We start from the raw sequence: 15430 nt of genomic DNA on the forward strand, positions 1-15430 counted from the left end.
CAAACGTTTCCGGCAAGTATTCACTTCCCAGTGTAAAAAGTATTTTGCACAAAAAAACATAAACTATATTTTGGATACTTCTGTAGTTCCGAGAGGCTAAACGTCTAGTAGCTTTAAAAACCCGCATAAATTCAAGCTGGGTGGTAGGACAAGTTGTTGTTCATGTGAACGCTTTCCTAGATAACCAGGAATTCAGGGCGCTACTGAAAGCGATAGGTTCCGTTATCTCCTGTAGTTGCTGAAAGCAGGTTTTCACAAAGTTTGGACCATCGCCGAAGGCCATCCTCAGCTTAGAGTCTTATATGTGAACTGGGGAACAGTTTGTTTTTTTGGGGTAACCGATCAAAGATGTTGACCTACATTTGATCTGTGGGGCAACTGTTCAAAATGTCAAGGTAGCTGTAATGCTACAACTTTTGTTTCCACACTTGCAAGCTTAGCAGGTCGCTTCACATATGCTAGCGATCAGTGTCACTCTTTTGGCTGATTGACTGTTCCTAATCTAGACCAAATATTCCCATTAAAAATCATCTCTATGATATTGTGGAAACCACAGTTTTTTGAAGAATTTTCCAGCTTTCCCTCTGGTACAGCGTTGGGTCAGGAAGAGTCAGGTTGAATTTAATTGGTTGCTGATTTAAAATATGCAAATTTTAAAGCAGTGTCACCAGGATCTATTAAGTATGTTTTAATGTAAATAAATGCATATGCGTGTGTATCGGTAGAATGTTATTTCGTGGAGTAACAGATATGTGTATATTTATATGTTTTTATTTCAGTTGATGATGCCGAACCGTGTCTTACTGTAAGTAAGGAGGGTTTCCCCCCTTTCTGTCTGTGTGAGCGATAAACAGTTTTATTAAGACTATACTTTCAGGGATCATTTCTATAGTTATAACTGAGGAAATGTGATTGAAAGTGTTTGGTCTTCGCTAACCATGATGAAGAATCGAAGTGTTCTCTTCTGAGCGTGAAGTGAGTGAACAGTGTTGCATTTATGTAGCTGCTGTTTGCTATTGATGATCGTTCTTATTCCTTTCAAGAGGATTGGAGAAAGAGTACACAATCTGAGTGGTTAGCTACTTTATAGGGTGTAAGGAAGTCTATCCGTTCTTAATTTCTTGCTTAGTTTGTTATTTTTATAGTGTGCACTTTGGTTTATTTTTATTTAGCTGTTGAGTTCATGAATACTTAGTAGAAGCTGTTGAGCTTTTTTGGACTTGTTGTTTTTGCAAGAGCTTATCTTTGAAAAGCACTTCTCACCGTCAGTTGGTATTTTGGTATGTTATTTATAAAAAAAGGTTTGTTTTTTAGAAAGTTTGGGAGTGAAGAGTACTTTTTAAACGGACTGTGCGTATAAGCTATTTGTAGAGCCTAGGCTGCTGCAAGGCAACTACTGCTACTCAACGATTTAACACTCTTTCAATTCGACTGTTTAAAGAAACCTCCTAATGCTAGTTAAGCCTTTTAGACTAAGAGGAAGCGTATCACCCTGGCCACAGGTTATACAACTTACAAGGCTGCGGTGGATCTTAGACTGCTGAGGATAAAAAACTCCTCCTTTGGTATTTGCTAAAGTTTTCACAGGAATTTGTGGAGTGCAAAGCAGAAGTAAAGGACTGTGTATGTTTACTTATCATTATGAAATCTAGTGTGCTCAGCACAAAAACTTGCAGCTCCCAACTAGCCCCCGTACAGCCCCTACTACATCAAGGGCTTAATGTATTCGAACTTTGGAATTTGAAGGATCCATTGGGGAGAATGGAGTTGCAACAATAAAAAATAATGGTCAAAACGAGCCACCTGCTCCAGCAAGTACCATTTTCATGGTTCTCCTGCTTTAACTCAGAATATTCTTAATTCATAGACTGGAATGTTGTGATATCAGAATAGACTTTCTACCTCGGGTATCACATTGATTAAATGCCCTATCCTCTCGATATAGAAGCTCAGCTTTAACTTGAGTCAAGAACTCAAACAGAGGGTATTTAAGGACCATTGTAGCCCCCTTTAGCGTTCCATTATGCTATATTCGAACACTGGATGATTAGACCCTCATGTAGAGAATCGAAATATCAGCCGTTTGTAAATAGTAGGATAAACCCTGTGCCTTGAAACTTCTAATGGTTCGAGCCCCGACTGCCACCATTTCGGATTTCCACCGTGCTGCGACGCCTAGGAAAAGACCTAGGTGGGCTGGCGCCAGACCGTAAATTGTGGAAGTTCACGGTGTGGTGACAGGCCAGGTGAATACCCATAGACTGTTCTTCTTGGTTATGCAAGAGTCTGGGGCATTGCCCGACTGGTTTTCCAGCCATGGCCTCTTTTTACGTAAAACTTACACAGTTAAGACCTTACTGTGATAGCCTTTTAGCCTGCCGCAAGAGGCAATGGCGACCAGGAACGGTCCCCTTTCCTCTGTTTGTCCCTAGCCTTCAACTTTAGTCTATCATGCTGAATTAAAGTTTAGTTCTCTAACCAAAGACTGCAGCGGCAGGTTTTAATTATCTATCACTGATCTGCTGAGAGCTTAGCCAGGTGACAGAAAAAATGCTGTTGTGATATCTTCCTGTAACCCTTGGACAGCTTAGCATAGAGTTATAAAACTTTTTGTTCGCGATATGTTATGAAGAATCAAGATTGAAGTAGAAATTGTAAGTGGTCCGAAGGTGTTGCAGATAAGTTCTGATCTAAAAAGGAAGGTCACAGGCAGAGTTTTTTTTTTAAACAACTGTCTACTGTTGACAGCTGTTCCTTTCTTCATTTAAGGATATGCTGGAAGACAGAAGTGTACACTGAAAAGTTCAATTCCGGGTTCTGATGAATATTAGGTACCAAACGTTTCCGGCAAGTATTCACTTCCCAGTGTAAAAAGTATTTTGCACAAAAAAACATAAACTATATTTTGGATACTTCTGTAGTTCCGAGAGGCTAAACGTCTAGTAGCTTTAAAAACCCGCATAAATTCAAGCTGGGTGGTAGGACAAGTTGTTGTTCATGTGAACGCTTTCCTAGATAACCAGGAATTCAGGGCGCTACTGAAAGCGATAGGTTCCGTTATCTCCTGTAGTTGCTGAAAGCAGGTTTTCACAAAGTTTGGACCATCGCCGAAGGCCATCCTCAGCTTAGAGTCTTATATGTGAACTGGGGAACAGTTCGTTTTTTTGGGGTAACCGATCAAAGATGTTGACCTACATTTGATCTGTGGGGCAACTGTTCAAAATGTCAAGGTAGCTGTAATGCTACAACTTTTGTTTCCACACTTGCAAGCTTAGCAGGTCGCTTCACATATGCTAGCGATCAGTGTCACTCTTTTGGCTGATTGACTGTTCCTAATCTAGACCAAATATTCCCATTAAAAATCATCTCTATGATATTGTGGAAACCACAGTTTTTTGAAGAATTTTCCAGCTTTCCCTCTGGTACAGCATTGGGTCAGGAAGTGTCAGGTTGAATTTAATTGGTTGCTGATTTAAAATATGCAAATTTTAAAGCAGTGTCACCAGGATCTATTAAGTATGTTTTAATGTAAATAAATGCATATGCGTGTGTATCGGTAGAATGTTATTTCGTGGAGTAACAGATATGTTTATATTTATATGTTTTTATTTCAGTTGATGATGCCGAACCGTGTCTTACTGTAAGTAAGGAGGGTTTCCCCCCTTTCTGTCTGTGTGAGCGATAAACAGTTTTATTAAGACTATACTTTCAGGGATCATTTCTATAGTTTTTAACTGAGGAAATGTGATTGAAAGTGTTTGGTCTTCGCTAACCACGATGAAGAATTGAAGTGTTCTCTTCTGAGCGTGAAGTGAGTGAACAGTGTTGCATTTATGTAGCTGCTGTTTGCTATTGATGATCGTTCTTATTCCTTTCAAGAGGATTGGAGAAAGAGTACACAATCTGAGTGGTTAGCTACTTTATAGGGTGTAAGGAAGTCTATCCGTTCTTAATTTCTTGCTTAGTTTGTTATTTTTATAGTGTGCACTTTGGTTTATTTTTATTTAGCTGTTGAGTTCATGAATACTAAGTAGAAGCTGTTGAGCTTTTTTGGACTTGTGGTTTTTGCAAGAGCTTATCTTTGAAAAGCACTTCTCACCGTCAGTTGGTATTTTGGTATGTTATTTATAAAAAAAGGTTTTTTTTTTTAGAACGTGGGGAGTGAAGAGTACTTTTTAAATGGACTGTGCGTATGAGCTATATGGCTGAGATACCCGCCACCCCCTCTCAACACAATCCCCAAAGATGGGAAACCGGAAACGGTTCTGAACTTTTGGAAGGCGGGAGGGAGTGACCCTCCCGGCCGTATTTATTAAAATATGAAACAAAATCAAAACATTAAAATAACAGTTTCATATTATGTACAATTTCATTTCCACATTACGATGTTTGGCTAACCTTAACAGATCTCTAATACAAAGGTTCTCCTAGCCGAACTAACATCCTACAAAAACATTTGACTTGAAATTGTACATCCTAACGTTAAGGGCCAACGGCAAGGTCGTAACCGGTGTCAGATCCCTAAACCAGAAATACCACCCTCACTTGTGAGGGGACCAACCGCACAGAGGCGTACCTCAAGTGCATCTACCAATTTCCCTTGGACTTGACGGGGGCCCCAATGAACTCGACGCCATTTAACGGTCGTCCGAGGACTCGTGTGAGGTGTCTAAGAGGTAGCGTAAACCCCCTCCCGAACCCCACACAACTTACCCATCTGCCGTCGCAGATGTCCTGGCCCCGGGAAATTCCCCAGGAGGGCCCGTAGCCCCTCCTATCCAGGAAGGGGCCTTGACCACCTTTCCTTTCCTTCTGGCGGCCTATCCTTAGACGGGACCCCCTCCCCGTTGAGGGGCCAATGGCCACCTCCCCCGAGCGCTCCCATCCGTAATGGGTAACGCCCCCCCATAGGGATCTTCCAATTACTGCTCACCGATCATGACCTTACCGCCACAGGCCGGATAGTTGACCGGCTATCCGGACCCCCCACAACCACTCCTGCCTAAAGGTCATGTTATAAACTCTTTAACCAAGCTATGAGGTCTCCTATGAGTAACTCATTCCCCACCCGGGACAAATGAACACCATCCCCCAAATACATACTGTCCCCTTTGATACAACCATGCGAAACAGAATGCAGTGTACTTGAACGAAACAATCTACTCACTTTGTTATTTATTTTCCTTACTGAATGATTCAGAGCAGAAACCGAAATAGCCCCCCGCCACACTTTTCGTGGGATCATATGGGACCATGCAATTGTGCACCCTGGAACTCTTCTTGCCAACCAACTTACTGTGGAAAGCATTGCCTCAAGAAGAAGTCGTCTACCAGTGGCCACCAAATCGTTGCCCCCAAGATGGACTATGATTATAGACGGCGGTGACCTTGTCCGCCCTAACAAACCCTCGAAAAAGGATTGAAACTGGTCAATACAGAGCCCGCCCTTTCCGTAGAAGGACACACTGTACCCGTATTCCCCAGCCACGTGAATCATGTCACCTGCTTTGAATACGTCCGCGGCACGCCTCACGTATGAGTGGCCCACGACCCACACCTCCTTTTTCACAGCCGGTGATGTCTGACCGCTGGTCCCCAGGTGTCGGGTCGACTGCACAGTCCGCCCCGCCTCTTAGGCTTGCGCAACTGAAAACCAAACAAAAACAAGAAGCGTGAGTACATCATTACAGCTTCACAACATGTGCAACCGCACATACCTTTTATAACAGTTCGAGGACCAACGCCCCACACGTTTTACTTCTTCTACACTCAGACCCCTGGCTGTAGCCTCTGTAGCAGCCCCTATCCGAAAGGAATGGGTCCCAAACTCGCCGGGGTTCAAGCCCGCGGCCGAAATCGACATCGCAAGCACCCGCTGGAACTGAAACCTCGTCAGTGGGGTGGCGTCAGCGTGTCTCAACAAGGTCCCCCCCCATGATGCCACCCTTTGCGCTAAATATTCCTCTACGCAAACCACAGGGCACATGGAAGACCCGGGAATCCTTTGTATGATTATGCAGTCCCCAATCGCACCCTGATCGGTTTTGGACCTGACAAACGAGACAGTCATCGTCTCCCCCTTGACCTGAATGTGCTCTCGGCACAGTCCCCCCATCGTATCCTGCTTGTTCTTCGCCACTAGTTCGCTTACCCGCATAGCCCCATGGAATGCTAGCGCAAAAGCGGCTCGGAATAACACTGTTTCATACTGTGATGAACACGTTGCAGGGAGTACGGATAATAACAGGGCCAACCTATCCAGACCTATCGGGTGCCTCTCATCTGCTCTGCGACCCTCAAGGCGTTGCCACCCACGTAGCGCTTTCTGCACCACGAAAGACGCTGTCGGGTCCTGGATCCCATGAGCCCTTGCCATAAAGGAAATGGCGGCCCGATGCCTCTGGGCCGTAGCTACTGATTTGCCTGCCTGATGTAAAGACAGCAAAAATTTTACGACAAGCTCCTCCTGGCCCCAAAGCTTCCCCCCTAGCAGAACCCAAAAAGGACCAATAGGAATGGAACGCCCCTTCGTATGCCTTCCTTGTCCTGGGTGCTAAACTCTCTCCCACGAGGTTTTGTAGTTCGGGGCACCGAGAGACCAGAGAGCTTCGGGAAAGGGTGCCGCCACCGGGTCCGCTGTGGGCAGAAAACCCCAAAAGGCCTGCATACGGAAACGAGAAAGCGCATCAGCCGCTTGGTTCAGTACCCCCGGGACATGTCTTGCCCTAAAGAGCACATTCAACTGCATGCACAATAACACAATTTCTTTAAGCAGTCTCAGCATCCATTTGCAACGTGCTGCCTGACTATTGATACTCTCAACCACGGTCATGTTGTCAGACCAAAACACCACAGAGTGATCCCGGAACCCCTCAGGCCAGGTTTTCAGGGCCACCCAAATAGGGAAAAGTTTGAGAAAAGCAATGTTACTCGTCAATCCGCACTCGTGCCACCATGACGGCCATTTTTGAGCCGACCATCGTGTGCCGAATATGGCACCAAAACCTATACTCCCCGCCGAATCTGTCCACAGCCCCAGCTCCTCAGAGGACACCGCCGGTTTGTTCCAGACAATTCGACCATTGAAATCCGCCAAAAATGCCAACCAAATGCGCATGTCCTGGCGAACCTCTGCCGAGAGCCTCGTGCGGTGATGACCCTCCTTCAGGCCGACCATGGCTTGTGCAATCGAGCGGGAAAAGGGGCGGGCCATCGGCATTACTCTCAGGGCAAAATTCAACTGGCCCACCACTTGTTGCAATTGATGCAGTTTTACCTTAGTCTCACTAATACATGTTTCAAGGGATGCCCTGAATTTTAAAACCTTTTCTCTTGGTAATCGAAAACAACCCTCTACCGAGTCGAGCTCGATCCCCAGAAACTCGAGGGAAGTCGAGGGACCCACGGTCTTACCTGGCGCCAATGGCACCCCAAATTGGTTCATTAAGACACAACATTCATTTAAAGCCTGTCCACATTCTGGATCCCCGGCTGCCCCCAGGAACAGAAAGTCATCGAGATAATGCATAACATGTTGAAAACCCGTCTTCTTTGTGAAGACCCATTGCAGAAAACAACTGAACTTTTCAAAATAGGCACAAGATATAGAACATCCCATTGGCATACATCTGTCCATGTAGTAGCGACCCTGAAACCTGAAACCAAGGAGACGCTGATCGTCTGGGTGTACCGGGAGCAACCGGAACGCTGACTCGATGTCTGATTTTGCCATCAGCGCCCCGGGCCCCAGGCGATTCAACATGGCGACGGCCTCATCGAAAGATGCGTACCGCACCGAACACACTTCCGGGTCTATCGCATCATTCACGGAAAGACCACGTGGGGCTGACAAGTTATGTATCAGCCGAAACTCACCCGGGTCCTTCTTGGGGACCACCCCTAGAGGGGAACAAACAAAGTTAGCAACCGGTGGCAAATCAAATGGACCGGCGACACGACCTCGAGTCACCTCCTTCCCAATCTTTACCTGTACCACAGCCGTATGCTGCAAGACCGATAGTTGATTCTTACAGTTTGCTACACCCTGAAAATCCCCCACTGGGATGCGGAAACCATATGAAAACCTGTTTCGCAACACCCCAGCGGAAGCATGATCCGGGTATTCGCTGAGCCAAGGAATCATTGCCATGGTATCAATCGGAGTAGGTAAAGGCGCCCCTCGGACTATTTCAGACCTGTTTGGCGCTTCCCTTACCACCGTTATCACCCGTTTTGGCTCTGCACATGGACTCAGGATGGGATGGCTGCCCACACCCCCCACATTCATGTCTGAACTTGCATGACCCCTGGGGCCTCGTACATTTACCTCTGTTAAAATTCCAACAAATCCCCCTTTTACCTGCGTTGCCACTCGGCTTCGAGTGGTACTCGTTACCTGCACCCGTCCGAAAGGGTGTCCCAGAGTATTGGCGGGAAGATTCACCCCCGTTACTCCCTGACAATGGCACTTTTAACATTCCTGTACTCTCCATTTTTTGCCATGACACGGAGTCGTAACAATCCCAAGTCAGAACTGGGTCGTGTTCCTTAGCTTTTCTAAAAATATTGTCATAGCAGAACCACTGATTGCCCCCATACGCTACGGAATACTCCATGATACGTGATTGATAAATAGGCAACTCGGTCAGCAACTCGGGCCTGCGCTCGCCCATGATGGAGGTAAAAATGCCCCACGCTCTGCCCCAAGTACCAATGTTTTCGTCAACCTTAAAGGCGGCCATTTTTGCGCGCCAAACACTCGGATGCATGAGCTCCTTTTGGCTCTTAACATGCTCCATCTCGTAATGGTCGGTAAGCAAAGAAAAAATATTAACACACTTATTCGCCCAAATCTTTTCCTTAATTTCCAGTGGAACATGCTGAGCCACCTTCTCCCTTCGTGAAGGTACAGACCCCTCCCCCGCGATCGGCAATGGCCGCTTACCTGAACCAGAAGCTGCATTTGCCGCCGAACCTGGGCCTGTTGCATTTTCCGCCGCCGGAACCGGCGGGGTAACAGAAGATGGTGCCTTCACAGCCTCCCTAGATTCCCGCAGTTGTCTCATTACTGCCCGGGCGTCGTCAGCCGTGGTGCCCTCGCTATCTTTTCCCAACCACGCTGCCAATTGTGCCGCTAACTCGAGAGGCATATCTTCCCCGGTCACGGGGGTGCCCACCACGGGGATCGGATTCCCCTCCTTCGGCACCGGGGTTGGCTCCTCAAGTGGGGTATCGGGAACCGGGGTTTCCCCCCCAAGCGCCCCCCTTCTGGACCTCTTGCCTCTCCCACCGGGGACTACTCCCGGCAAAGGCCGTTTCGGTCCTCCCTCCCCGTTCTTAGCCGCCATCTGTTTCTTCAAATCGGCTACCTCCTTCATGAGCATGCGGAGCATCTGATCGGTACCGACCCGCTTTCCGACTTTCTTGGGCATTCTCAGACGGGATATCTGTAAGACAAAAAGAAAGATTACAACGCTCAAAATTGGCTCTTCGTTCCGTCTCGAGCTCACGTGCAGCGGGGAGGTGCAGCTTCAGAGCACAGGAACAAGAGGATGCTTTCTTGGCTTGTTGCTCCTTTTATCCGTCTTCAGGGCGGGCGTAAACCCGCCCCCGCCTGCCTCCGAGGGCGTGGCCGGTCGCGTCAGTGTCTAGGACAACCCACTCCAGGGCGGGAAAAGGCGCGCCCCGGCTACGCCGCTTCGGGCATACCAGCCGAGACTCTCCTCCCGCCCAAGATGGCTTCCCGGGGGGATCGTGGTACTCCACCATACGTTCGGGGGGACCGAATGGTCGCCCCTTTCCATTTGTAGAGCCTAGGCTGCTGCAAGGCAACTACTGCTACTCAACGATTTAACACTCTTTCAATTCGACTGTTTAAAGAAACCTCCTAATGCTAGTTAAGCCTTTTAGACTAAGAGGAAGCGTATCACCCTGGCCACAGGCTATACAACTTACAAGGCTGCGGTGGATCTTAGACTGCTGAGGATAAAAAACTCCTCCTTTGGTATTTGCTAAAGTTTTCACAGGAATTTGTGGAGTGCAAAGCAGAAGTAAAGGACTGTGTATGTTTACTTATCATTATGAAATCTAGTGTGCTCAGCACAAAAACTTGCAGCTCCCAACTAGCCCCCGTACAGCCCCTAGTACATCAAGGGCTTAATGTATTCGAACTTTGGAATTTGAAGGATCCATTGGGGAGAATGGAGTTGCAACAATAAAAAATAATGGTCAAAACGAGCCACCTGCTCCAGCAAGTACCATTTTCTTGGTTCTCCTGCTTTAACTCAGAATATTCTTAATTCATAGACTTAAATGTTGTGATATCAGAATAGACTTTCTACCTCGGGTATCACATTGATTAAATGCCCTATCCTCTCGATATAGAAGCTCAGCTTTAACTTGAGTCAAGAACTCAAACAGAGGGTATTTAAGGACCATTGTAGCCCCCTTTAGCGTTCCATTATGCTATATTCGAACACTGGAAGATTAGACCCTCATGTAGAGAATCGAAATATCAGCCGTTTGTAAATAGTAGGATACACCCTGTGCCTTGAAACTTCTAATGGTTCGAGCCCCGACTGCCACCATTTTGGATTTCCACCGCGCTGCGACGCCTAGGAAAAGACCTAGGTGGGCTGGCGCCAGACCGTAAATTGTGGAAGTTCACGGTGTGGTGACAGGCCAGGTGAATACCCATAGACTGTTCTTCTTGGTTATGCAAGAGTCTGGGGCATTGCCCGACTGGTTTTCCAGCCATGGCCTCTTTTTACGTAAAACTTACACAGTTAAGACCTTACTGTGATAGCCTTTTAGCCTGCCGCAAGAGGCAGGCTAAAAGGCCTTTCCTCTGTTTGTCCCTAGCCTTCAACTTTAGTCTATCATGCTGAATTAAAGTTTAGTTCTCTAACCAAAGACTGCAGCGGCAGGTTTTAATTATCTATCACTGATCTGCTGAGAGCTTAGCCAGGTGACAGAAAAAATGCTGTTGTGATATCTTCCTGTAATCCTTGGACAGCTTAGCATAGAGTTATAAAACTTTTTGTTCGCGATATGTTATGAAGAATCAAGATTGAAGTAGAAATTGTAAGTGGTCCGAAGGTGTTGCAGATAAGTTCTGATCTAAAAAGGAAGGTCACAGGCAGAGTTTTTTTTTTAAACAACTGTCTACTGTTGACAGCTGTTCCTTTCTTCATTTAAGGATATGCTGGAAGACAGAAGTGTACACTGAAAAGTTCAATTCCGGGTTCTGATGAATATTAGGTACCAAACGTTTCCGGCAAGTATTCACTTCCCAGTGTAAAAAGTATTTTGCACAAAAAAACATAAACTATATTTTGGATACTTCTGTAGTTCCGAGAGGCTAAACGTCTAGTAGCTTTAAAAACCCGCATAAATTCAAGCTGGGTGGTAGGACAAGTTGTTGTTCATGTGAACGCTTTCCTAGATAACCAGGAATTCAGGGCGCTACTGAAAGCGATAGGTTCCGTTATCTCCTGTAGTTGCTGAAAGCAGGTTTTCACAAAGTTTGGACCATCGCCGAAGGCCATCCTCAGCTTAGAGTCTTATATGTGAACTGGGGAACAGTTTTTTTTTTTGGGGTAACTGACGAAAGATGTTGACCTACATTTGATCTGTGGGGCAACTGTTCAAAATGTCAAGGTAGCTGTAATGCAACAACTTTTGTTTCCACACTTGCAAGCTTAGCAGGTCGCTTCACATATGCTAGCGATCAGTGTCACTCTTTTGGCTGATTGACTGTTCCTATTCTAGACCAAATATTCCCATTAAAAATCATCTCTATGATATTGTGGAAACCACAGTTTTTTGAAGAATTTTCCAGCTTTCCCTCTGGTACAGCGTTGGGTCAGGAAGAGTCAGGTTGAATTTAATTGGTTGCTGATTTAAAATATGCAAATTTTAAAGCAGTGTCACCAGGATCTATTAAGTATGTTTTAATGTAAATAAATGCATATGCGTGTGTATCGGTAGAATGTTATTTCGTGGAGTAACAGATATGTTTATATTTATATGTTTTTATTTCAGTTGATGATGCCGAACCGTGTCTTACTGTAAGTAAGGAGGGTTTCCCCCCTTTCTGTCTGTGTGAGCGATAAACAGCTTTATTAAGACTATACTTTCAGGGATCATTTCTATAGTTTTTAACTGAGGAAATGTGATTGAAAGTGTTTGGTCTTTGCTAACCACGATGAAGAATTGAAGTGTTCTCTTCTGAGCGTGAAGTGAGTGAACAGTGTTGCATTTATGTAGCTGCTGTTTGCTATTGATGATTGTTCTTATTCCTTTCAAGAGGATTGGAGAAAGAGTACACAATCTGAGTGGTTAGCTACTTTATAGGGTGTAAGGAAGTCTATCCGTTCTTATTTTCTTGCTTAGTTTGTTATTTTTATAGTGTGTACTTTGGTTTATTTTTATTTAGATGTTGAGTTCATGAATACTTAGTAGAAGCTGTTGAGCTATTTTGGACTTGTGGTTTTTGCAAGAGCTTATCTTTGAAAAGTACTTCTCACTGTCAGTTGGTATTTTGGTATGTTATTTATAAAAAAAGGTTTGTTTTTTAGAACGTGGGGAGTGAAGAGTACTTTTTAAATGGACTGTGCGTATGAGCTATTTGTAGAGCCTAGGCTGCTGCAAGGCAACTACTGCTACTCAACGATTTAACACTCTTTCAATTAGACTGTTTAAAGGAACCTCCTAATGCTAGTTAAGCCTTTTAGACTAAGAGGAAGCGTAACACCCTGGTCACAGGTTATACAACTTACAAGGCTGCGGTGGATCTTAGACTGCTGAGGATAAAAAACTCCTCCTTTGGTATTTGCTAAAGTTTTCACAGGAATTTGTGGAGTGCAAAGCAGAAGTAAAGGACTGTGTATGTTTACTTATCATTATGAAATCTTGTGTGCTCAGCACAAAAACTTGCAGCTCCCAACGAGCCCCTGTACAGCCCTTAGTACATCAAGGGCTTAATGTATTCGAACTTTGAATTTTGAAGGATCCATTGGGGAGAATGGAGTTGCAACAATAAAAAATAATGGTCAAAACGAGCCACCTGCTCCAGCAAGTACCATTTTTTTGGTTCTCCTGCTTTAACTCAGAATATTCTTAATTCATTGACTGGAATGTTGTGATATCAGAATAGACTTTCTACCTCGGGTATCACATTGATTAAATGCCCTATCCTCTCGATATAAAAGCTCAGCTTTAACTTGAGTCAAGAACTCAAACAGAGGGTATTTAAGGACCATTGTAGCTCCCTTTAGCGTTCCATTATGCTATATTCGAACACTGGAAGATTAGACCCTCATGTAGAGAATCGAAATATCAGCCGTTTGTAAATAGTAGGATAAACCCTGTGCCTTGAAACTTCTAATGGTTCGAGCCCCGACTGCCACCATTTTTGATTTCCACCGTGCTGCGACGCCTAGGAAAAGAGCTAGGTGGGCTGGCGCCAGACCGTAAATTGTGGAAGTTCACGGTGTGGTGACAGGCCAGGTGAATACCCATAGACTGTTCTTCTTGGTTATGCAAGAGTCTGGGGCATTGCCCGACTGGTTTTCCAGCCATGGCCTCTTTTTACGTAAAACTTACACAGTTAAGACCTTATTGTGATAGCCTTTTAGCCTTCCGCAAGAGGCAATGGCGACCAGGAACGGTCCCCTTTCCTCTGTTTGTCACTAGCCTTCAACTTTAGTCTATCATGCTGAATTAAAGTTTAGTTCGCTAACTAAAGACTGCAGCGGCAGGTTTTAATTATCTATCACTGATCTGCTGAGAGCTTAGCCAGGTGACAGAAAAAATGCTGTTGTGATATCTTCCTGTAACCCTTGGACAGCTTAGCATAGAGTTATAAAACTTTTTGTCGCGATATGTTATGAAGAATCAAGATTGAAATAGAAATTGTAAGTGGTCCGAAGGTGTTGCAGATAAGTTCTGATCTAAAAAGGAAGGTCACAGGCAGAGTTTTCTTTTTAAACAACTGTCTACTGTTGACACCTGTTCCTTTCTTCATTTAAGGATATGCTGGAAGACAGAAGTGTACACTGAAAAGTTCAATTCTGGGTTCTGATGAATATTAGGTACCAAACGTTTCCGGCAAGTATTCACTTCCCAGTGTAAAAAGTATTTTGCACAAAAAAACATAAACTATATTTTGGATACTTCTGTAGTTCCGAGAGGCTAAACGTCTAGTAGCTTTAAAAACCCGCATAAATTCAAGCTGGGTGGTAGGACAAGTTGTTGTTCATGTGAACGCTTTCCTAGATAACCAGAATTCAGGGCGCTACTGAAAGCGATAGGTTCCGTTATCTCCTGTAGTTGCTGAAAGCAGGTTTTCACAAAGTTTGGACCATCGCCGAAGGCCATTATCAGCTTAGAGTCTTATATGTGAACTGGGGAACAGTTCGTTTTTTTGGGGTAACTGACCAAAGATGTTGACCTACATTTGATCTGTGGGGCAACTGTTCAAAATGTCAAGGTAGCTGTAATGCTACAACTTTTGTTTCCACACTTGCAAGCTTAGCAGGTCGCTTCACATATGCTAGCGATCAGTGTCATTCTTTTGGCTGATTGACTGTTCCTAATCTAGACCAAATATTCCCATTAAAAATCATCTATGATATTGTGGAAACCACAGTTTTTTGAAGAATTTTCCAGCTTTCCCTCTGGTACAGCGTTGGGTCAGGAAGAGTCAGGTTGAATTTAATTTGTTGCTGATTTAAAATATGCAAATTTTAAAGCAGTGTCACCAGGATCTATTAAGTATGTTTTAATGTAAATAAATGCATATGCGTGTGTATCGGTAGAATGTTATTTCGTGGAGTAACAGATATGTTTATATTTATATGTTTTTATTTCAGTTGATGATGCCGAACCGTGTCTTACTGTAAGTAAGGAGGGTTTCCCCCCTTTCTGTCTGTGTGAGCGATAAACAGTTTTATTAAGACTATACGTTCAGTGATCATTACTATAGTGTTTAACTGAGGAAATGTGATTGAAAGTGTTTGGTCTTCGCTAACCACGATGGAGAATTGAAGTGTTCTCTTCTGAGCGTGAAGTGAGTGAACAGTGTTGTATTTATGTAGTTGCTATTGATGATTGTTCTTATTCCTTTTAAGAGAATTGGAGAAAGAGTACACAATCTGAGTGGTTAGCTATTTTATAGGTTGTAAGGAAGTCTATCCGTTCTTAATTTCTTGCTTAGTTTGTTATTTATATAGTGTGCACTTTGGTTTATTTTTATTTAGCTGTAGAGTTCATGAATACTTAGTAGAAGCTGTTGAGCTTTTTTGGACTTGTGGTTTTTGCAAGAGCTTATCTTTGAAAAGCACTTCTCACCGTCAGTTGGTATTTTGGTATGTTATTTATAAAAAAAGGTTTGTCTTTTGGAAAGTGGGGAGTGAAGAGTAGGTACTTT

General features: G+C 44.4%; 4 non-coding genes across 4 annotated transcripts; all 4 read left to right on the forward strand.

Annotated features, from left to right (window-relative positions):
* Nucleotides 1-861: 861 nt before the first annotated feature.
* On the forward strand, nt 862-1076 carry LOC147730211 (small nucleolar RNA U3). Its single transcript, XR_015309150.1, has one exon. It is a non-coding gene; the product is annotated as a small nucleolar RNA U3 (small nucleolar RNA).
* Nucleotides 1077-3696: 2620 nt separating this feature from the next.
* On the forward strand, nt 3697-3912 carry LOC147730212 (small nucleolar RNA U3). The gene has a single exon (XR_015309035.1). It is a non-coding gene; the product is annotated as a small nucleolar RNA U3 (small nucleolar RNA).
* An 8212-nt stretch (nt 3913-12124) lies between these two features.
* LOC147730213 (small nucleolar RNA U3) lies at nt 12125-12340 on the forward strand. Its single transcript, XR_015309132.1, has one exon. It is a non-coding gene; the product is annotated as a small nucleolar RNA U3 (small nucleolar RNA).
* Nucleotides 12341-14955: 2615 nt separating this feature from the next.
* On the forward strand, nt 14956-15164 carry LOC147730214 (small nucleolar RNA U3). Its single transcript, XR_015308790.1, has one exon. It is a non-coding gene; the product is annotated as a small nucleolar RNA U3 (small nucleolar RNA).
* Nucleotides 15165-15430: the final 266 nt, after the last annotated feature.

The sequence above is a fragment of the Lissotriton vulgaris genome, chromosome 2_1, assembly GCF_964263255.1.
Source record: "Lissotriton vulgaris chromosome 2_1, aLisVul1.2, whole genome shotgun sequence".
Lineage (NCBI taxonomy): Eukaryota > Metazoa > Chordata > Amphibia > Caudata > Salamandridae > Lissotriton > Lissotriton vulgaris.